At 38.0% G+C, this 24,424-nt stretch overlaps 2 long non-coding RNA genes across 3 annotated transcripts; both read left to right on the top strand.

Moving 5' to 3' along the window:
- The first annotated feature begins 548 nt into the window (after window positions 1–548).
- Window positions 549–4,233, top strand: LOC113947431. Of its 2 annotated transcripts, XR_003527722.1 has the most exons (3): window positions 549–1,152; window positions 1,507–3,731; window positions 4,015–4,233. It is a non-coding gene; the product is annotated as an uncharacterized LOC113947431 (long non-coding RNA). The 2 variants fall into 2 exon arrangements; XR_003527721.1 differs by having other exon boundaries at window positions 549–3,731.
- Window positions 4,234–12,489: 8,256 nt separating this feature from the next.
- Window positions 12,490–21,140, top strand: LOC113947465. The gene is made up of 4 exons (XR_003527736.1): window positions 12,490–12,545; window positions 13,041–13,108; window positions 13,554–13,698; window positions 20,842–21,140. It is a non-coding gene; the product is annotated as an uncharacterized LOC113947465 (long non-coding RNA).
- The last annotated feature ends 3,284 nt before the right edge of the window (window positions 21,141–24,424 follow it).

Raw genomic sequence — 24,424 nt, 5'->3', positions numbered from 1 at the left:
TTGCAAAGAGAGACTCAGAAAAGGAAGTGAAAAATATTTTACAACTTGAATTTGTTTTAATCTGTAACAGACTTCTTGAAACGTCTGTGGCAGAAGCCTGTGGGGAACATGAATATTCTGAAAAGGAAAGTTTCATACCTACTTAAAGGCTATTGCAGGTTTACTTGTTTAGCATCAGGAAATGGAGTGGCCTTGGCACATCAAGACTCATGACTAGGATGGTGTACTTCAGAATGACTGTAGTTTACAGACTTTTTCCCTATTTCTGTATACCGTTGGATTTGTTAATACATATATATTTTTTCTTTTCAAAATGCATTGCAAAACCATATATATATATATATATATATCATAACACTTGCTAAAAAGATTATACCTCGTTGGGGATAGAAGGGGATTTCAGAATCATTTCAGTATAAAGAGACTATTTTGAATCACATCTTGCTTCAAAATCAATTCCCTCATGAAATATATTAGTGCAATGAAAACTGTATTTGTATCACATATTTAAATTAACTCTTCAGCCATAAATGAAAGGTTATAAAAGTAGCAAAAAATAAAATGAAGAAGAAACTGTAAGTATTTATCTGGTAAGGAAAAAATGCAAATACTATGATGATGGGATTAGTATGGCTAGATGTGGATAGTTTATAGTATCATGCTCTGTGCAAGTTGAAGGGGATTTTGAGGCAATGAGAAGATACTAGCAGGTTTTTATTTGTGATAATGGATCTAATAAGTAAAAAACCAAACAAAAAAACCCCCAAAAAACCAAACATACATGGCAGAGTTTCTCTGATATTAACAATACTGTGCTTTCTTACAGCTAGAGATTGTCCTGCACTTTTGGTTACAGTGATCATATCATCTGGAGAAAACAAACTATGTACACGTTTGTGCACAAGTTTTACAACACCATTTACAACTGATGTGACTAATATTGCTAAAACAGTATTTATGGGACTCTTATGCTGTGCTAGGGAAAGAGGCTGTTATAAAGGTGTTCAGGACCTCTGATGGAGTAGTTTTCAACAACAACATTCTTTCAAAGTATTGCCAATTCACAGGACATAGGGCAAGTACTTCACATTGTTCTTGCTTCTTGCAGACAGTTTTCCTGCCCGTGTCTGCAAAGTAATGTCAGTCATCCCAGTGAGTACAGGAAAAAGCAGAAAGGTAGTAGTAATGAATATAGTAGTACCAAAGACAGGAAAAGGATAGGAAACTGAATCTGTTAAGAAAAGCTAATACTTTTTGATGTTTCAAACCACATTCAGTGGTTTAGCTTCTCAATACATGATCTGTCCCTTGTTTTCTCATATTGGCAGGTTTCTAATGTGTCCCTTATCATATTTTATGAGTACTAGAACAAAACTTCTAATGAGTGAGGAAGTGTAGTAGACAGCAAGTCTAATCTGAGGTATGATGATAATTCTCAGAGAAGTAGCAAAACAAATTCTAATACTAACTTCAGGAGCACCTTTGCTTTGTTTTGGTTCTAAACAGGAGATACCTGGAAATACGGTCAAGGTCAGATTTAAGATGACCAAGAAGACATTAGAAGGTGGTGTGTTCTCCATCTGTGCATCCAGGAAAGAATTTTAGGAAGTTAGTTTTTTTAGACGTGTTAATGACATGTATTATAGAATTTGTAAAACCATGAAATAGGCATCAAACTTGCATCCAAATTTGATGCTAACTGTTGCACAAAAAATATAACCTGTAGTATCTCCATCTCAAAAAATATCCAAAATGAACATGAAAGATCCTACATATATCCTGTCAGACAACTCACACAGTATATGTAATTCCATAATCACATTTTTTCATTTAATGAATGAATCAACTGGGTAAAGAGTTCCCATATTGGTTTCAGTACAAGAAATGGCTAAAAAATACTGCAGCGTGTGGCAGGAAGAAATATGACCTTTATGGGAGTAGTTTTTGGGCTCTTCCATAAGTGAAGGCTAGGTTAAGAGCAGAGGTTAGAATCATACTAACTGTGAGAAGTACCCTCAGGTTTAAGCAATGTATGAATGCAGTACATTTCTATGACCTACCTGTGTCGCAACTACCAGTTGATCTAAATTTGTAGAAACACTTCTATCTTAAAACCACAATGAATGTGTCCTGGAAAGGCATCTTTTCTCTTTTGGTACTTGGAAGGTACTTAACCATGATTAAGAGCAGTTTCTTAGGTAATGATCCAGACATTACAGAAACCACAGTGTAGTTTAAAGCATAGAACATCCTAGTCACTCCTTCCACGAGGGAGCAGACTGGTAAGAGAGAGCAGGACAGACATCTGTAGCAACATTGTTTGGTGTGACCTCCTCTTGGTTAAAGGACAGTCACATAGTCAGGCATGCTGCATAGTCAGCAGCGGGGAACACCACCACTTTCATTTCAAGTGCTCTCTTGTAAATAACAGGAGACTTGTAGGTGTCAAAAATCCATCATTCTCTTTTTCAACCACAGAAATCTTACACAAGATGAAATCAGGAAGTCTAGAGGCAATAAAGCTAAGTAGGGAAAATGTTGAGCAATACCTTTTGACATCACTGTCGCTAGACAGACTATGTGACTGCCTTCGTCTAAGTATGTAAACTTTACTAAGCTGTGGTGTGTTGCCAAGGTTAAGGTTAGTCATGCTGGAACCCCAGCAAAAGGGCTCTAGAAGGAGGTCCACCTCTGTGACGTTTGATATCCAAAAGAACTGAAAAGGCAGTTTCTCTAGACAGGGATGTCCATGTCAGCAGGCTTGTCATCAAGCTGAGTGGCTCTGGAAGCTGCCTTTCTCAGAAGAACCACAGCCTAGGTGGAGTAGGAGAACCCTGGTGAGCAGCACACACGCTGTAGCCTTAATTCCGTCAAGGGATGGCTGGCAGAAGAGGGCCTAAAAACTCTGCCAGGAGTAAGAGGATATGGGGAAAAAGCGGTTTAGGGTGGTAGTTGCCAAAGTTTCTGACTGATGGATGCTTGTTAGCCTCATTCTCTGTTACCACCACTGGGCTGTTTCGTCAAACCTTTAAAAGAGACACTGTTACAAACAGTGTTTTCATAGACTTTTGCAGGCCAGCCTTAGAGCATTTACCCTGGCCTGGTGCGCCATACGTTGGGAGTGCCTTCTTAAGGGGAATTCTAGTCTCCTTATTGTAATAAAGTTCTCAATTCATTTCAGAAGACTGAAACTCTTTTGGGGATTCTGCACTATTGTCATTTGACATGGTGGCTGTCGGGGATTGCGGATGGTTTAGAGGCTTATGGGGAGTATTGGCCTATCACAGATTCCCTGGAAGCTGCTGTGTGCCATGGGGGGCCTTGGAGTCTATTCTGTCTTGCAGAAGGAGCATGCTCTGCCACCCCCAAGGAACAATAACGTTCAGACAAAGAACATTTTTTCCAGATCTCTTTTGCAAACATGGAGCTGAGTGTAGAACCCTTTCTAAGCCGAGAGGTAGCTGAAGAATTTTGTGCATCTGCTTTACCGTGAAGCCAGGATGAATATTGGGCAGAAGCTTCTTTGGAGGGTGATGTTTTGTGACTAAGTGCAGGTGGTTCTTGTTACTCGAAAACCAGAAAAAGAGCTTCTGAAACCTAGACAGAAGGTTTTCCATCCTTGTTATTAAAAGCAGCCCCACTGAATTATAGGCTAAAAGCTGAAACACCTAGAAAAGCAGAATGGAGTGGTCTGAAGGCATAGGAGGATGCCTGATTCCTGAGTAAATAAGGTACTTTTGATGGAATTCCAGGATAGCTATTGCATTACTGTGATCAATTGTGGGTCTACACCAGGTGTGGAATGTGTAGGAAAAAGACACATTCTCTCAAGTGGTATCTTTTTATGGAACAGCCTCATGAGACAGAATGAGCAGACTCCTCTCTCCCTTTCTTTTCCCATCATATACTTAGTGTTTTCTCTGGCACTTATATTTCTCCAGAAACTGAATTAGTTCACTTAAATGGTAGACCTTTTGTACCATTTATGTTGTGAGTAGTTTTCTGAAATTTCAGCCGTAAAATGTGACAGTGGACTCTGGTGGCTTTGGGAAGGGGAGGAGGAAGATAGGAGCTGGTTCACAGAGAGAAGTAGAAGAAGAAAAGGGAGGACAGACTTCATATTTTCAGCTGCAGGGAATCAGTTATTGGGTTTATCTGCCCATCAAAATTATGCCATGTCTTTATACCATTTAAAATAATTTTTCCAATTAAAATTGAAGGTTTTCTTACTAATTTTTGTAAATGCCAATTTTTTTTGCTTGCATGAGGAGCTGATAGTTAAACTGCGTTATTAATTCTTCATATGCCTGATTTTTTCTGAACTTTGCTGAATTCCATGACCTAGGTGTTGATCTTCTCTTGTTTCATGAAGTGTGTTCCATGTCTTCTGTAATTTTTTTTGTTCACATGAATCATTTAATATATAATAAAATCTTCAGCTAAAGGAAAAATAGATAAATAAAGTCAAACAGCAACAAAATACTGAGTATCAGCCATATGAAACTCAGATTTAAAATGTGGAGTAAACTTCACTGCTTTTCTGCATGCTTTGTTCCTGTGGACATTCAGATTAAAGCAAGAAGAGATGGGCCATAAATACAATTTTCTTTAGAAGCAATGACTAATAGGGGAAGGCAGGTCAAATATCAGCCAACAATTTTAGCCTCAGACTCATGAGGACTATACACAAACAGCTAAATATAGGAGCTTCTCCTAAATTTAGACAAAATAATTAAGGACAGATAGGGGTTTATGTGGTTTACAGCCCACTATGAAAAGCAAAGTCAAAAATCATATTTTCTTGTCATTTCTTGTTTTCAGTGAACAAAATGACTTGAATGACTGAAAGCTTCAACACTCTGTTGACCAGAACAAAAACCTGTCCCTTTCGCTGGTGACTGTAGATGATTCTTCACCACTGAAGATCCTTCTCTCTATAATAGAAACTTGGGAAAACCTAGGTTTTGCATTTTGGGGTATTAGACTTCTAATCTTTTAAAAATTGTATTTGTCAAATTATAATAAAATAAAACAACTAGATCCCTTTTTAGCAGTACCCTTTTAAGTGGTATAAGCATTATTGATGCAGGGATCTTATATTTACACTTTAGAATATCTGTCAGGGTATCCCTTTACCATGGCACTAAGTAGAAAAGGAGAAATTGAAAAAAAAAATGTTCAGAATAACATATCTTTGCAGCCAGCTCAGACCTTTGGCTGTGTACCTTCACCAGTGGCCCTAGGTGTGTTTTTTTCATCCAACTTTGATGCATGTATTTCAGGGTTCCTTTTCCTCCTACATGCCAACTCAAAACCACGTTTGCTCTCTGGATGGGACTCTGGGGTTTTTATCTTTAAATTGTTGTTAGTTGTAGTTAGCAGTCTACATTGAAACAGCTGACAGCAAGAAGGGGCGAGGGGCAGACAGACCTACTGTCAGGGAAGGGGCTAGAACACTGTGACTTGGGGTCAGCGAAGGTGTGACTTGCAGAGTCAAAGACTCTCATATCAGGAGCAGGGGAACAAAGATGCAGTGATGCAGAACAATAACAGGAGAGGAAGGGGAAATGCAGGTGCAAGGTGCACATGGAAAATGAGGAGCATGAGAAAAAGGGGGGAATGGGAATGCAATGTGTTACAGCAGTTGTACTGCTTTAATCTGTCAGTGTGGTGTGACAGAAAGTGAATGGGATCCACATTTCTGCCGTTCCTTACACATTTTTGTCATATTGGCTGGTTTGCAAGCATATATTAGAGCATTCATTTAAATTTTTTATTTATATCTGAAATCTGCTCTAGAGGAATTTGTAGGTCCTTTAACATAGATGTTTTCATCCTTCGTCTTTGTAAAAGCAAAGATCAACCCACAACCTTTCATATATTTCTTAACTAATTTTGTATTGAGATGTTTATTACATCTTTCTTGCCTGGGGAAAATCCCATTTGTCTCGAGCACACAGTAGTTTCTTCTGTTTCCTGTGAAAAGCTGTTCTTCTCAGTAGGCTGTGCTTCAAAGATATTTGCTCTAAAATGCAGGCTCAACAAAAGCCATGCAGTTTGCACAATCCTATCTGCTTCAAGCAATCGCACAGCAAGAGCTTCTTCTAATACAAACAAACAGTGCATTCTAAAACCTGAGTATCTTTATAAAGGTGTTAATGAAGAAGTGTAAATGAAATCAAGTTGCTGATATTTTTTAACCTACTTTTAAAACTTCCTTTAAACTTATACTTCAAGTAAGTAGAAGGGTTGGAAAGGGAGGGTGAGGAAAAGGATCTCTTGCTCTTTCTTTCTTTCTCTCTTTCCAGCTTGTTTACTCTGTTCATGTGCCAGCACAGTGTGGGTATTCTGTTTCAGTCTTTTCGTAAGGGTTTTATACAGACATGCACTGATTTTTTTAATTTCTATGATTATTGCTTATGTTAGTGGGCGATGTGAAACCTGTTAAGAAAGCAGAGGATTCACACTGTAAAGCCACAGAAAATATCGCAAGGGATTTAAGGAAAGATGTGGGATTTACCCTATTCAAACCAACTTTGGTTAGATTTTGGTGTGATGTAGTCCATTTGAAGAGCTGGTTGCCACAGACTGTACATCTGTGAACTGTTTAAAGTGTGACTCCAGGCCATGATAAAGTACTTTTGGCTTCTACTAGGAGCAGGTTTACAACTTTTAATTCCAGCAGCACACCTCCCCTTCTCGTCATTTTTCTGGGTAACATACAACGGGGGAACAGAGAAAGATTCTCTGGGTATCTGATCAATCACAGGAAATAGCTGGCAACAGTCTTGCTAATCTTTCATCTAACATCAGCTTCACGCGAGAATTTTCTTGCTTCTTCTCTCCATGGTTATAATCTGGCCTTGATTTACTTTACCCTAGATAATATCTGATACAAGATTAAGGATGTGATAAGAAGCCATTCTATATAAAATTTAAGAGGCCATTAACATTCCACTGAATTGTAAAATTGTCAAGCTAAAAACAGCTCTCCTGGTGTTCTGCACAGATGCAATAGCAAATCACTGAGTCACAGGAAATGATTCAGTCTACATTTCTAAACTTTCAATGTGTGTTTTATGGAAGAAACTTGATGTAAATGTTTAGACAGTTATGGTTTTGGAGATAAATATTGCAGTTTTATGGAGTTTGGGGTTTGACGCACCCGGATTGTGGTGCATAGTTGTCAATTTACTGAACATCTAAAGCTGTTCGATTATTGTATTCGATTCCAGTGTGGGATGTATTTTCTTTGGCTAATGAAACATGGTGTCGTATTTGGGCATAACAGATTACACATCAGAATATCATGGAAAAATTATTTTTTAATGACCAAGCATTCACTCTGCACTGCTGGAAAAGAACTTGCATAGGCCTCCACACAGTTCTTGATTTCTTGTCTCCTCATCCTGTAAATACAGCACTTCAGTGATATGACCTCTTTTGGCAGGTTATCCTGTACCCTGAATGATCTCACTGGGTTAAACTGCTTTAGAAGGTTAAGTTAAAATATTTTTACAACAAAACAAAAAATTGTTTAAGATTCATTGATACATGCAATTAATTGAAACTTAAAGAAACTACTATTAATTAACTTGTCAAACTTTTCAACATATTTATTTCCAACTAGTATTCACTTTTCCTGCAGAATACCTATTGCTATTAATATAAAATTAGCTTAAAATAAATAATTTAAGGAGTATCATAGCTAAGGTTTAATATTGAAATTGTTGAAAATGTATACGCATAGAAAGTACTGTGACTCATGGTTTATCAGACTAACTCAAAAGACAAAAAGTTAGGGTTTTTTTGGTATAGAGCTTCTTTAATTCTTCTGAGTCTGTCAAAACCAAAGTAGTTACAGCAGCAAATGTAAAAATATGCATGTCAAGACGAAGACAGTGAAAAGAAATTCTGCATAAAAAGCAGGACAGACTTCTTTTTCTCTCTTTTTAATCTAATCAGATTTTAAATTTATTTTTAATTATTTAATCCTCCTCTTTAAACTAAATTGTAGTAAAATGAGTCTGCAATAGTGGAGTAAAACAGAAAGGAGGAAAATATTAAGCTCCTGTCTAAGAATCACTCATGGAATTATCCATCATAATGAATTTAATAGAAATTCATCAAGGGCAAATGCCAAACGCTGCACAGGGTAAGGAGGGACCCCAGGAGGGCCACAGGCTGGGGACAGAGTGAGCAGCTCTGTGGAAGGGACCTGGAGGGCTCATGGGCATCGGATTGAGCAGGATCCAGCAATCTGTCCTGGCAGCAAGGGAGGCCACCAGCATCCTGGACTGTAGTAACAGGAGTGCAGTGAGTAGTAGATGGAGGGAAGTGATCATTCCCATTTACTCAGCACCTGTTAGACCACATTTGGATATTGTGTTCGGTTTTGAGCCCTTGCAAACAAGAAAGACAGTGGTAAACTGGTAGGAGTTTGGCAGAGGACCACAATTCTCTGGAGCACTTGCCCAGGGGAGTCTGTGACAGTAGGGTTTGTTCAGCCCAAGAAGGACAACACTGTATTGGGGGACCTTAATAGCAGCATTCCCCTGCCCGGGACAGGTCATTAAGAAGATGGAGCCTGGCACTTCTCAGTGGCGCAATGTGGGAGGGCAGTAGTCAACAAGAAGAAGTTGAAACAAGAGAAGTTCACGATATTTGTGAGGAGAAACCTTTTCACCATAAAGAGACTCAAGATAGTGGAACGTTATCCAGAGGAGATTGTGTGCTCCCCATCCTGGGAGGATTTTGAGGCCAGATTGAATGGAGCCACAAGGCTCACCCAGCTTTAAACAGGACACTGGACTTGAGATCCCCTCTAACATGAATTATCCTGTGATTCTATGTGATGATTATTATTGTAACAGAGAGAGACCTCGACAAATTAGAGAGTTCGGCAACCACCAACTGTATGAAGCTCAACAAAGGCAAGTGTGGGATTCTGCACCTGCGACGAGACAACCCTGGATGTATGTACAGACTGGGGAATGAGATGCTGAAAAGCAGTGCCATGGAAAGGGACCTGGGGGTCCTGGTTGATAGCGAGTTGAATATAAATCAGCAAATCAGACATTAAGCTATTAGAGAACATCTAAAGGAGGGCAACAAAGATGGTTAAGGGCCTTGAGGGGAAGCCATATGAGAGGAGTGGTTGAGGTGACTTGGTCTGTTCAGCCTGGAGAAGAGGAGACTGAGGTGAGACCTCATCGCAGTCTACAATTTCCTTGTGAGGGGAAGAGGAGGGGCAGACACTGATCTCTTCACTTTTGTGACCAGTGACAGGACTTAAGGAAATGGCATGATGCTGGGTCAGGGGAGGTTTAGGTTGGATATCAGGAAAAGGTTTTTCACCCAGAGGGTGGTTGAGAACTAGAACAGACTCCCCAGGGAAGTGGTCACAGCTCTAACCTTGACAGAGTTCAAGAAGCATTTGGACAGTGCTTTCAGGCACATGGTGTGATTCTTGGAGTGTCCTGCATAGGACCAGGAGTTGGACTTGACGATCCTGATGGGTCCCTTCCAAATGAGCTTATTCTATGATGATGATGATGATGATGATTATTATTTTTTATAATTTTCTGTAAGAGGTTGAGGGACTGTTGTAAAAAACATTCTTTACATTCAGTTTACATTCAGTCTCATTTCAATCTTAAGTACTTTTCACTTGTGCTAAATGTGATTTGATATAGATGAAACAAATTGTGTCTGACACAGAAGACTTCAAAGCTTTTGACTCTATAATCTCAAGACGTTTAGATAATTATGTATTTTTCCTCAAATAAAAATACTCCTCTGCTCATTTTGGCAAATATTTATTCATCTCCCCTTTTTTAATTGGCAATTAAATGAACAGAGCATGACTTCTTTATCAAATAAATACTTACTTTAGAAATTAAGGGTATAATTTGAAAATAAAATGTAATCTTTGAGTTGAACAGATTGCTGATATTCAACAACTATTCATTATCTATTTTCACTTTGTGTCTTGGCTGTTTAAAAGGATTTAAGAATATATTCCTAAACTCAGCGTTAGATGCAGGAGTTACATATTCTGGTTGGAAAGTTAAGTTCTTGAACAGACCTTACAATAGGCTCAAGTGAGCTAAAAATAAACTTTGAGCAGTTCATATTAACTGGGTAATAACAAGCAACAGCAAAAAGCAGTATCCAGCTATGATGAAAACAGGAAGTACATTACACAAGCTGCCCTTTCCAGATAGGTATGAATTCTTAAAGGCTTAACTAAAATAATAATCCCTCAAAGTTTTTAATAAAAGCAGAGAGCTACCTATTGTTCATAACTCAGTGGAGACAAAAAACATGCACCCCAGTACATTGTGAAAGATCTGCTGCGTCTGGGAAACAACACTCTTTCCATTTAGTTATTGGTAACCCTGATTTCAATTTTAAGTGGATTTGATCCTGCAAAGGGCTGAGCATCTGAGCCTTATCCAGCAAAGCTGCATAATGCTGTTAAGCCTGGGAGAGTTGAGAGATGGAAAGGCAGAAGTTGCCCCTGATTGACTGGAGTGAGAAGTGAGTACTGAGATCTTGTCATTGATGCTGAAGTTATCTGTGCTCCAGCATCTTCCAGGAAACCATGTTCCCCCTCTGAAGCAGTAGCATCCTCTCCACCTTTTCTTGGCAGGCAGAGGTGGCAACAGGCTCCTTTCCTTAGAAGTGATGAGTGAAGCACTAGCTACATCTAGACCACTCCTAGAGAGGTTTTGGTACAGACATACTACTCATTTTATTTCTGTGGTCAAAGGCAGGCAAAAGAAAGAACACACCTGCTGCCATGCCAAGGTATCTAGAGATCTGAATTTTCTCAGCCCCTTTTTCTTGTGAGGTATTGAAAAGTAGTTGTGTGCACAACCAAATATCTGGTGCATAGAGATTCCTATTGTCTTCTGTTTAACACTGTTTTGAGTACTCGCGTAGGGTGTTTTGGATGCAGGACCATCTTATCTGCATTTTTGTGGGCTAACACTTTTTCTGGTGTGTTAATAGGACAAATTACAGACTATTAAGCATGCTGTGTTTCAGAAGTGCCCCTTGCTTGAGTCAGGACCCAGGCAGATGGCAGTGATAGTCGCCTGCCCAAGAAAGAGCATGCCTCAGTCTAGCTATGGCCTTTCTTCTGTCCTGTAGTGCTGGCTAATCCCTACAGCCCCTTTGCCACTGCTGTCCCTGCACCACTGGTTTTGCTTACAGCAGTGCAAGAGAATTCCCAAATTATTGTCAATGCTAGTGTTTCCTAAATCTACTCTTATGCTTATTAATTGAATTTCAGAGACCAATTAAAATTTTCCCTGATATTGAATTTCAGTGCCCCTAACTTAATTTTTCCTTGATATTTGTGTAATAATCTCTTGTATTTCTCAAAATGATTCTGCTAATGAACCAGTGTAGAGTTTTCACATTTTAAATATTTATTGTAGATATAATTATGACTTGGTGTCATTTAGCTGGCACTATACATGTATTTCTCTTTTCATATTTCTTTTAGTTTAGTCTCCCCTTATTGTTTTTGTAGCTTTTCTTTGAACTTAATCCAATTTGTCTATGTTTTTCTGGTAATTAAGTGCTGATAGCAGAAGAGCATTCACCTGTTATGTGAAGAATCATCTCCTTTTATTTCTTTGAACCTGTCTCTTACTAGCTTTTATTAATGACCCCTACTTCTTCTATTTGGAAAACCAGCAAGCACTTGATTTCTAGCCACCTTCCCACAGGTAGTGTGATAATTTTACATTTTGTAATCCCTTTACAGTTCATCTATTTTTACTTCCAAAATTAATTACCTTGTTATTTTTGTGTGGGGAATAAGTTAGATTTGTTCCACTAGTTGTTTCTGGAGCAGTATAGTTTTCTTTCTTCAGCAATAAAACTGTCTCTGTTTTTCTCTAAACTTCTATTTTTTTAATTATAAATTCTTTGCCTAATAACTTTGGTAGTTGTTAATTCTTGCCCCTCATCTATGATATGCACAGAGTTGATCTGTTAAAATAACGATAGTGTGTCAAAGTGAAGATCTTAAAGGAAAAACAGAGTTACAGTTGCCTGGGCAATATTTTGAGACCTCCCTCACTTGTATGATGATTACACTCTTTTTTTTTCTTTTACATAGGATTCTGTCTCACTAAATGCAAAAATGGATAACACCAAGCCCCCAAAATTTCCACATCTCTTCCTTATTCTTTAGCTGTATCATCCTTATTTTAAAGACAAGGAAGAATATCGGAGAAAGAACTTTTTATGAGATGACATAACAGACTTTTGCTGACAATTAGGACAATGCCTGTCTGTGAGGAAACTCCCAGCACTGCTCCAGTCTTCAGAGCTGGCCAGAAGCATGCCTAGGAATGCACACTTTGAAGTGACTGTGCTATAGAAGAGAGCAGTCACATCACACCCCTGAATGATAGCACTTCAAGTAAGAAACACCAAAACTGAGGACTGCAAAATGTTTCTCTCTTGCAGGGAGGCAGGGAAATCTAGACATTTCTGTGAAATCTATGGAAGAGTCAGGAATGGAAGTGAGTTCACCTGACTTGAATTTCTGCTTCCTAAACTGCATATCTGTTCTCACCTTGAAGTCCTTCTGCCACCCTACTGTAATGTACGTAGAAAATGAGGCAGGGACAGAATCAAGACTATTAATTGGCCTAGTCTATGGGTAGATAGACTTCTTTCTGTGAACTGTGTCAGACCAGGGGAATATCAGAAAAATAAGCGTTTGAATGTACAATTTAAAACAAATTGTTCTCCTTGTGGATGGTGGACGTTACTCTTGCTGAGGCAAGAGTCCTAATTCTGGACATTTGAAACTTTGAGTTCTAGATCCCCAAAAATTATTTTTCAAATGTTAGTTTAGGGAAAGAAGGAAGGAAACAAGCAAAATGCATCAGTTCATTAGAATACGGAAGTTGGGCTTCTTATTGCTTTTATGTACAATCTAATACTGGTTTATGAAAGTTTATATAGTCAAACAAAGGTTAATTGCTTCAGATTCTCCCTACTACTCTTTGTAGGCCAAGCAATGGAAGATGATGTGACCCATAACATGCTGAGACCCTGTGATAGACAATATACGAACCCAGTAATTTTTATTGCATTGATTTTAAGGGTATCCTGAGGATGTCTACAAAACCAGTGCTGGTGTCTGTTGGCAGTGAGCATGCAAGGGAGGCTTGAGGTGAGGCCAGCTGGTGTCATGCATGATGTGCAGATCTGACATTCTGCGTGTGTAGAGCTTTCATGTTGGACTGGCAGCATGTGATTGCTTTCTTTATGTTCTTTCTTTCTTAGTGTACCTAAGTAATGCTATGCTTTCAGCCCGCTTAATACATTTTTGCCACTTAAAAAAAAAAACACTTTCTGCTTCCTATCAAGAAGAACATTTATTGCGATTAGGACAATGTTATGATGTGAAACAAGTTTTGTTATTTTCTTTTCCCTCTTTCATTTCTCTTGCTGCCCTTGTGTGGTGTTTATATGCTTGGTCTGTGCTTGGCTTTACATGTACTTACACATCAGTTTTACAGCACTGCTCCCTCTTACTTATAAACCAGTGCCTGCTGAGTGAATCCCCTCTTGCCTGCCTTCCCTGAGTGCCTGTAGAGCTGTGTTCAAACTGCTGAAAGGAGCTGCACTCCAAAAGGAACAGGGAAGGATGAAACCAGTCAGTAGGTGAGTACCAGCCAATGCAACAATCAAGGTGCTGGTCTATGTAAATCATGTAGTTGTTTTTTTTAGTATTTTTTTTTTACAAAAAAGCAGACTGGACAAATTTGTATATAAACCTGGCTCAGTTCCAGTTATAGAGTGATTCCCTGAAGTGATACGGATTTGCTTCATCTCACAGTGGATTATTCTATAATAGCCCAAGTTTTATCAAATGTGAGACAAGAACCTTAAAGCTTTACTGTCAGTGAAAGATTATAAAGGTTCTGGGCAAAGGGACAAAAATTAGCAAGTGATTTGAAAGCATTTAGAGATCAGATGTTGAGGCCTGGTCTCTTACACAGTAGTTGGACAAAGAAACAAAACCTGCAATTACTGAAGGCTATCGTAAATGTTCTAGGATAGGATTTGAAGTGAGGTAATTTAAGGAAGTATGTGATAAAGATTATTCCTTCCAGATCATAGCCATAGAAGAATGCCAGGAAAACTGAGGAAATGTTGTGTTCAATGACATTTGTAAAAACAAACAAACAAACAAACAAACAAACAAGACTCTTTCTCTATTTTGTGAACTTTTCATTAACAAGTATTTGTGAACTCTGTGGGTTTCTGCAGATTTTTTTTTTTTTTTAGCAATGTAGATTTGGGGCATACTTAATAGTTCTACTAATGTGTTTATTTAATTTTTCATTAGTCATGGTTCTGCTGCAACAAAAGAACTTGATCTTTTGGCATCCATTAATATTTTTACTTTGATCCTGTAACCAAATGATGCTAGCCACAAAATTCTTCTAATTTTGTCATCATTTCACTTGGTATACTTATTATTCATTTTGGTTTTGGCATTCACAGCATGGAAACTTAACCCAAATAACCAATAATATCTTTGCAATAGTGTCAAGAAATATTTGGCACTTATTTCGCTGTATGTTTCAGGAGGGTGTTTGACACTGACCCAATTGCATCTGGGAACAACTGTGAGTTTATGAAACCAAGCATGGAATTATAAACTAAGCAGCTAGTCATCTCTGGCAGGAACTTAGCAATTATAGTCATTCAATAATATGTGGCTTCAACTGGAAATCAATATGTAACAGGTACGGGGTGAATAGGAGGCCAAATAATTCCTACCAAAGAGGCTAAGAGGGTGGTTAGGCAAGACTTTATGTTTTCAGATTTATGTTTCATCTTAATTTTGTTTCACCTTAGTGTACTTAACAGGATTTTACAGGATCCTTGAAGTCATTCAGCCTGCTGTGGAATAAAAAAAAACAAAGTTAATTGATGTGTGTTCCTCTACTGGAGGCCACTGGTATATTGTGTGATTGCGAAGGGAGAGAAAGAGTTATATACAATTTGAGTTTTATGTAATAAGGAACTTCTAAAATAAATTCTTCGTCTTTGTCTTACTAAGTGAAGAAAAGAGATTATTCCAAAACATAGGCATCCTGGAAGTGCAGGTGAGTCTAGAAGTTAGGGTAAGAAAACAATGAATTTGTTTAGGAAAAGAATAGTTGATACTACCTGACTGAGGCCAGAATCTAGGAAAAAAATTATGAAGTAATGTAATATTAATCTTGATAGGAGGTCTGTAGTGGTTAATTGACGTGTAAGAATTAGCAACGTTTGGGACAGAGTCAGTTCAAGGTATTGGATAAGGAGCAATGTCAATTAGCTCAGGGTTTTAGTCTGGTTAGACTGGATTTAAAATCTTAAAATTGACATGTAAACTAGTCCTAAAATGAAACAAGGATTTAAGAGCCAGGTAATATTATCAATTTTTTTAACTTACAGGGAGAATGAATATGACATAAAAGGTTATTTGCTGAAAAGATTCATGATATCAGCATCAACTAGATGATGGTTTTAGTGTCATTAGTATGGTGGTAGGTGATGGTGTTATTGTTATCATCTTCATCATCATTGTCCTCCTCCTCCTCCTCCTCCTTTCTTCCAGCTCCTAGTGATTAAGCATGGTGGAATAGGTACATAATTAAATCTCAGTGGCATTTTCCTGTGGATAAATATACTTGAAGATTTATTTCACATAGGATTGTCCCAAATCTGCCAAGACGTAAGTCATTGGGTAATTTTCTGTTTCCCATTTAATTCTATGATAACCTGAGAAGAAATTGACTGGGTTGTGTTCTTTTCACATCACTAAAACTCAGAAGTGGAGTGACAGTTCCACAAAATAAAAATGCAGCTTGAACATGAAAGAAACTTCCTGGAAAATCTGAAAAACAATTTATCAGAAATTAAGTATCAGATACTGCACTAGTCCAGATCTGTTTCAGATTCAAGAGTTCAATTTTAACAGGATCATTCCAGACACGAAACTAAGCACATTCTGTGAATTATTGGTTAGTTTAAGATAACGTATACAATAAACCTTTATGTCTGTCCAAATATATTTAAAATCAATTAAACTAGCTGTTATTAAAAAGTTTTCAGAATGAATGGGCCTTTCTGATTTGCATTGTAGAGGAAAAAGCTATCATATTACCCAATAAAACACTTAGCAACCATAATTACTACTGATTACCCTAAACCCTCTATTTTGCTTGGCAAAAAGAAACATGGAGTGTTGTTGCACTTTCTCTTGCTCCTGAGCCTCCACAAGAATGTCTAGCTAAGGTGGTTAGATGAGGTTTTGGCATAGAAAGCATTGCATTTTCTCCTGCCAAATTCAGATATTTCATGTATGCAGGTGAAATGTTGCTTTCACTAGATTTTGGGATAACATTCTCAGTCTCCTATCAACCACATATATTAGGGAAATAAGAAGAACTTGAAATGTCATTCTCAACACGTGCAGATATTTATTTGTTCCACAACCCTGCTTATTGGTTTTTTGGCTTGCAATATGAAAGACACTACTTTAATATGACCTTTAACTTGACATTCAAAAATTGCAGCCTCTGCTTTCTTATCAATGAATCCTAAAGAGGAATTATGAACACATTAAAATCTATTTCTCTCCAAGTATTCATTCATGCAGGAGGGATGGATAAACAACTTTCACTGATAATGTGAATCACATAATATATTAGTTAAAATGAATTAGTACAAAAAAAAGTTCTAGGTATTTTTATTCTTAGCTGCCATTCTTTGTCATAAATAAGCACTTTTGACATACACTTAGAACCACTTAAGTCTTGCCTTTTCCTTAGCTCAAGAACTTGCCTTTGAAGGTGGAGAAAATGCAATAGTTAGAAACTTCCTAGAAGGGCAAGTTACTTCAAATTAATTTTGCCCAGCCTATATGAAAGCTAAAATTCTTTCAGTAAAATCTACTGGTTGTTATTTAAATTTCAGATACTGAATCCTTCTCCATTTCCTCCTTAAATTTTCTATGATTGTTTTGTTTTCTCCGTCATGGTTGGTGAGGCTCAGAGTGAATGCAGTATTCAGCTATTCTGACATCCAAACATTTCAAACAGTATGTCTGTGCTCAGAAAGTCTGATTTTTCAGTGAAATGTATTTGTTCTTTTATTGATACCTTGTTTAATATTGTCCTACCATTCAAATTCAAGTTGATTAATATTCAGAAAATATTTGCACTTCCATTTTTATCCTGTCCTGGTGGAGGAATCCTTGCATTAAGCAAATCTATTTTCTTTCAACCCTTCTCCAGTCTGCTGGAAGTCAATAGGCTGATGATGTTGCAGGGACTGCTTTTCTTGCTGCCAGTCTGAGAAAAAGTTCATCTTCAAGAGCATTCTCCTGTCTGCAGTTACTTGCACATGGTGTCACCTCTCTTTCTCGCTGCGCTGGGAGAGACCTTTCAGAAAAGAGATCCATGCTGACCACTTACCAGTCTCTGATAAATGCCCAATACTGAGATGTAGTCAGGCTCTGTTCAGACCGCTTGCTTGAATGTTGTGACCGGCCTAACTTGCAGAAGGAGGTTTTTGAATGTATTTGATAATCCAGAGAGATCTTGGAGCTTGGCGTGTGGAATTTAATAGTTGCTGTTCTAATTAAAATTGCTGCATCAAAAACCTCTTTGTGAGCAAGCATAGTTGTCTGATGAATGCTGACCTGAGGTGTTTCTTTTGTGAAAATTTTGTCATGCAATACATGAAATAAAAGTTTATAGTCAAAAGGCATTTATTACAGATGTTTGTAATTGGGCTCAGTACAAAAAAATATTAAATTGCCACATTTTGAATGTAAAGATTTGGAAAAACCAAGGTAAACTCCTAAATGAAGTGGATTGATATATTCCACAAGGCAATGCCTGAATTGTGTTAGTTCCACTATGGTAGCTTTTAAGTGTTATTTTTACATGCTACTCAAAATATTTTATAAGAAGATTTTCCCCAGTGTATTTCTATAGAAGCATTAGTTGTCTGGAAAATTGCATGTGAGCTGCTTTCGGTAAGTACTTTTGATAGGTATTTATCATAACTCTAGGGACATTTATCATACCTTTGGGACAAGATTTTTTCCCAAAAAATGGAAGAGAAACATGCCGTTTTTAAATGAGAGGTTTTAAAAATCAAAGCAATTAGCTATGATAATTAGGCAACCAATTCACTTCTTTTATATACATAATTTATGTAATCTTCAAGAACAGTTTTTCTTAGATGCAGAACTGCTATTATAAAGAAAATATTTGTCTATGACATGTAAGCTTGACAGAGAGAAGAGCTAAAAATGTCCCCCATGTTGTGTTAAAAAACTTGGGCAATATTTGGAAAGATGTACGCTTGCAAAACAATTGCTTCTGGTCTATGAACAGTGCAGTTCCCAGCCTGTTCCCAGGTCAGCTCATTGACTTATGCAGACCTTTGGATGGTCCTGAGCAACTTGTTTACTTAGGGAAGATGATATTGGTGGAGAAGAGGTTATAGCAAATGTCTTTGTCTCTCGGAAACTTCAATAAACCTAAAGTTCCCCAAATGTCAAATAACTAAATTATATATTACTTATAACTCATAGTCTCCTTGCCTTCTTATGCCCATTCCCTTATTTTTTTTTTTTAATTTCAAGAAATGTTAAATTGCCTGACAATTATTAACTGACACTTTGGAAATATTTGTACAAGAGTACCTGTGTTATGTAGTCTAGTAATGATAATCAAAAAGATGACTCTTGTACCCAGAGGTGGAGAAATGTTATAGAGAAATGATACTCTTCTTGCTGAATAATGGGATTTTACAAAAAAAATAAGATATTGAAATTTATAGCAAAATTCTTATATCTACCAAGAGGACTGAGATTTCCTGAGCTTTTTAAAAATTTTTTTAATAACCAACAAGAAATTTTGGAATGGTAAAAATGATAATTACTTTTATAACATTGAAACCTCGAGTAGCAATTCTAATTGAATGAATTGCTTAAAAGAAGTTATTTTTTAACTTGATTTCAAGATTTTTGGAAGAGATTGATGCTGTGGCATTATCTGTCCCTCTACCACTTTGACACTAATATCTTTTGAATTCCTTGGTCAAATTCAACCAAATCAGAGTTGGCTGTTAGAGTTCCAGTTTGCTTTATGGCCCTTCAAGTAATGTAAAAAATTAGAGGCTGCATGGAAGAAGGAGACTCAAATTAGCGTGCTGCTGAGGAAAGGATAGGCAGAAAGCAAACAATATGTTTTATTAGGCAGCAGTGAGCTAAGTCTAACTTTGGACTATCCACATTGCATTTGCTCTCTTGCCTGGTTGGGGTGGCATGATGAGAAGTGATGGTGTCAAGTAGGTTTATGGGATGAAGGGAACCATCTTTCATCGGTTCTACTACTCACAAAGGAGCTCATTTGACTGGCATTGCTACAGCTGCCTTAGCTCAAAAAGAGAAGATTTTGAAAACCAATATCATATGCTTTATTAAACTCAAGTCTCAAATAAGGCTATATATAATCATTTTAATTTCTGAGGCTTCACAAGTAATCCTACTTAAATATATAGAGAAGATTTATCATAAGATGTTAGTGCCATTTTTCTTGATTATCACTTACTGAGGCTTCAAAGTACTCACTTCAAAGTGCTTAAAAGCCAAATGTGGTTTTTCTCCTTGCCACAGCATCCAGTAACCTAATAAAAGACAGATTATACTGATTTACTGTGAAGTACAAGGGATAACTGAAATATTAAGATTGGGTTTACATGTCTACCCCATAGGTTTGTGAGTTTTTCCAGTACTACAGGCAGTGTAGATAATTTTCTATTACAGGTACAGAAGATTCATGGTTTTTATAAATTATATTTTGCTTTTGTGTGACAAAGGGAAAGGGAGCTTTGCCTTCAGACTTGAAGCCACAGGGACTCACACTCATTTGGTATTTCTGCTAGAGGAATCCCTCTAAAGACAAAGTCACTGGAGAAGCACTGTCCTGAATGGCTTTTCATAGGGGGCCATAAGGATGCTCCATAGCAGTCTTTTGCCCTCAGAACAGAATGCTGTCTTGCAGGCAATCTACAAATGACTGCTGACCACTCTGGTTATACCTGGTGTACCAGCAGGCTGCCTTAGGCCACTCTAAACTCCTGGCCATTCTTGGATGCATGCCTGGTGTCCCCCTTTCACTTCCTCTGTAGGGACAGAGACTTTCCGAGGCACCCTTCAAAAGTCCATCTAGACCTGTTCTTTGGCTTGTCAGCACACTTTAGGTCACCACTGAAGCTGTGAATTTCACTGTTTGAGAAAGTTTCAGTAGCAAATAATTTTCCTTTAGGTGAGAACCTAAAGCCCGTGTAGGGCTGTGAAAGGAAAAGGAGAGTCATTTCATTGTAATGTAACCTGACAGTCAGCATGGTGGCTGCTGAATGACTTGTGTGGCTGAAAGAGTTGGGCTGATGCACTTTGAACTCACTGAGGCAAGTCAAGCATCAGTTAAAAATGGCAAAGCTGTCTTGCAATGGCCTAATGTGTAAGATATGCTTATAAAAAAACCCCCATGGCTATGTCATAACATGTAAAAATGATAAGTTTAGTGGTGTCTCTATTTGCAGTTAAAAACTATTGAGATAATTCTAAAGTCAAAACACCAGTACAGGTAACTCAACCTTCAAGATTTTTGTTCTCAGCTTCACGTTTTCCCCCTTGTTAGGGTTTAGTTCCATCTTGGCAAAGTGCTAGAGCAGCTGTGCTATAGGATTAATTGTGCTACCCCTAAAAGATGCTCTGTATTCCACCAGCATTTTCAGGTAGCTGTTCAGTGAGGATGGGAGGAAGAGTGGATCTGCAAGGATGTGAATAGAAATGACAGCAGAAACCTATGGGACCAGTCTGCAGTTCGTGTTTGGATACTCTTCTGAGTAATGACTCTCTGTGAAGGAGAAAAGGAAGACAGGACACAACAGAGCTGATAGATACCTAAATTGACTAGTTGGTATGACAGCTGCTCATGGTGCCTGGCAGATCTGTAGGTACCAGTAATGGACTAGTCATGGAGTATATACTTCACTATATATTACAATTTTGAATACCTCTGTGAGACATTATTTTTGTTATTTCTTTTATGGACCTCTTCCATCTCAATGGCCTGGAAAAATAGAAAGTCTTCTCCACTCGCAATGGGAGGAATGGGTGAATGATGAAGACACCATGCAGTCCAGACCATTTTTCCGAAGAAAATGATGCATAGACAAGTTAAGTAATCTCTAATGCAGGTATCTGTGGCAACATTTGGAATGAAGCTCAGGTATGAGTTACTATCATTACTAGGTATTTTATACAGCACATTTACAGGTTCACTGTATGATGCTACTTATGAAGTATAATGGATAGAAATTTTACGATGCTTAGTACTTGATCACTGGTGGTTTGGAAGGCCATGGTAAGTTTTCTGGAGCACATCTGCTGAACTGCATGGACATACAATGTTTATTAACTAACCAGTGCTGTATGGTAGATGTTGTAGTCTACCATCAGTGTCTTGTCCTGCAATGTTTCTTGCTGTGTGACCTCACATGACCACTAACTCTCCAGCATGTGACAAGTCCCACATGGATGATCCACAAGATTCCAGGAGTGGTTCAGTGCTCCAGAGAAGTTTGGGAACTCTGATTTATCCCATAGATAGAAGAGGATTATCAAAGTTTTCTACTGTTTTACTCTCCTGTTAGTTGCTGACGATGTTTATGAAAGAATAGGATCACTGTCTTTTCTGTGCGATCAAATGCTTCTGCAGCCGGAGACGACGCTAAAGGGAGGAGAAGAATGAAACAAGAGTCCCTTTTCTTTTCTTTTCCTTTTTATTAGCAATGTATCTTTATTCTCAATGCATTTTTGAACTTCATACAGAAAGCTGGGATTAGATCTGTGAAAAAATTCCACAACTTTCTTCCTTTTTCTGCAAACTTAAGTTTGTATCCATACTCAGAAGAGTGCAAAACTTGAGGGATTAGTTATATCTCATGGTATTATTTCCTAGTTTTGTGATACTTTCTTCCCCTTGGTAATGTTGAGAAATTTGTATTGAACTTAAGGAAATAATAAGTGTTTTGTTGTATATTTAATGGACAAGACATGTTAATCCTTGATATGTAGTAATGTGTTTGTTTCTTTCTAATCAACAAGTTTGTATTGCCTTGTCCTGCCATGTGGAGTGAATAATATGATGTCAACCATGGAAAATCAAAATATACTCACTTCTAGGTGTTTGTAAATCTTCAAAACCAAGGGTACTGTAACAATAAGGCAAATAGCCTGAACCTTGTGGACCAAAACACTATTTCAGGTGTTTTGTTCCTGCAAAGCCCTTTTCCTCTCATACTTTCTGTACTATACCAAGGGCGAGTCAGCAATATGGATTCTGCTTGTGTCAGCTAACAGGAGGGAATGTGAGGGAATATAAGGGACTGGACATGAGAATGTTTGTTGCTAATTGTCTTGAGCTGTTTCTCTGAAATTGCCTGGCTGGCAGGAACGGCAGCCTTAAAATGCAGGAGACAGCTTTCACGGAGTCACAGAATAAGTGATGTTGGAAAGAGCCAGTGGAGATTGTCTGGTTCAACCACCCTGCTCAAAGCATGGTCACCTATAGCAGGTTGCTCGAAACTGTGTCTAGTCAGGTTTTGAATATTTCCAAGGGTTTAGTTTCCCCAACTGGCCTGGGCAATCTGTTCCAGTGTTCTATCACCCTTGGAGTATAAAAGCTTTTTCATATGTTTAAAATGAATTTCCTGAATTTTAGTCTGTATTCCTTTCCTCTTGGCATCACTGATGAGAGTTTGACTCTGTCTTCTTTACTGCCTCCCATCAGGCATTTATACACATTGCTAAGATGTGCCCCCTATCCCCCCAGCCTTTTATTCTATAGGTAAAACCAATTACTGCTCTCCTAACCTGACTTCTTATGTCAGACACTCCAAATCCTTAACTGTGTTCATGGTCCTTTGTTGGACTTAATCCAATATCTCCATGCCTGTCTTACACAGCACTCCAGATCTGGTCTCATCAGAGCTGAGCAGTGCAGAATAATCACCTCCATCAACCTGCTGGAGATGCTCTTCCTAATGCAGCAGGGTGGTGCTGGCTGCCTTTTCTGCAAGTGTGACTTGCTGGCTCATTTTCCACTTGTCAGCCAGGACCTCCAGGTTCTTTTTTGCAAAGCTTTTCTAGCCAGTCAGCATGTACTGGTAGGTGAAGAGCTTTGCATTTCACTTTGTTGTATTTCCTAACATTTGTGTTGGCACATTTCTCCAACCTGTTAAGATCTCTCTGAATGACAGCACTCTCACTGGACCTATCATACATTCCTGCAGTTTTATATCATTTTATATCAACAAACATGATGAGAGTGCACTCTGTCTTATCACCTAGGTCTTTAGTGAAGATGCTACACAGTACTGGACCCTGTATCAATCTGCCAGTCACTGATGGTGACTGGCATCCAGCTGGACCTCACAAAAATCAGCAGATGACAACCCTTTAAGCCTAGCATTTCATTAATTTATCTGAAATGTTCTAGTAGCAGAAATTTGGTAAAATACTAGAATGTAGGAATATATATGATTAAGTACATTGCAGTTAGCCATCCTCCTCTTGCAATCTGTGTATGAACAGCTAAAAAGCAGGTACAGACCTCTGTCTGGCATGTTTACTTGTGCTTTATGTATGTGAACATTTTAAGTGGTATGCATTTGCATTTTCAAAAATACCTTGCCAGTTACCACGAGACTCCAAGGGCTGCTGCCATATTTCCAAAGAATCATAATCTCCTGGAAAAATACCAGTTACGTTGAGATGCGGAGTCAAAACCTTGCAAGACATTTGTGCTGGCCACATTCCAGTTATTTAGTGAAAAAGAGCTGTTACCCATTTATAATTGCTGATAACCCGAGAATATATCACATATATGACAGAACTGGTACAGGATTTCCAAGGAATGGGAAAATCTCTGCCTTGAGGTGCTATTCTTTATATGGAAAGAGATCACAAGAGTCCTGAACATGAAATCCTTATCATGGTGGTGAAATATTCTCAAATTATTAGAATCCAGTGGAAGCAGAGTGAAATCAATGCTGAACACTTCTCATAGGCCTACTTAAAATATTCAAGTCTGTATTTGCAGTGCAAAGTTGTCTCTTCTCCACATCAAAATTCCCCTTCCTTTAAGAAATGCCCAAATGTATGTATTCAAACAGTTACTTCAAAACCATTATGCTGTTGGTTAAGTGGTGTCTAATCCATGTGGGTGGTTGGTGGCTCTACTTAGGTCTATGTGTATTTCATTGAACACAAAGGTTTGAAAGGTCTCATATAGACTGTGTTGTT

Source organism: Corapipo altera, unplaced genomic scaffold, assembly GCF_003945725.1.
Source record: "Corapipo altera isolate COAL_440 unplaced genomic scaffold, ASM394572v1 24b, whole genome shotgun sequence".
Taxonomy (NCBI): domain Eukaryota; kingdom Metazoa; phylum Chordata; class Aves; order Passeriformes; family Pipridae; genus Corapipo; species Corapipo altera.
This window is presented reverse-complemented; position numbering and strand designations above follow the sequence as displayed.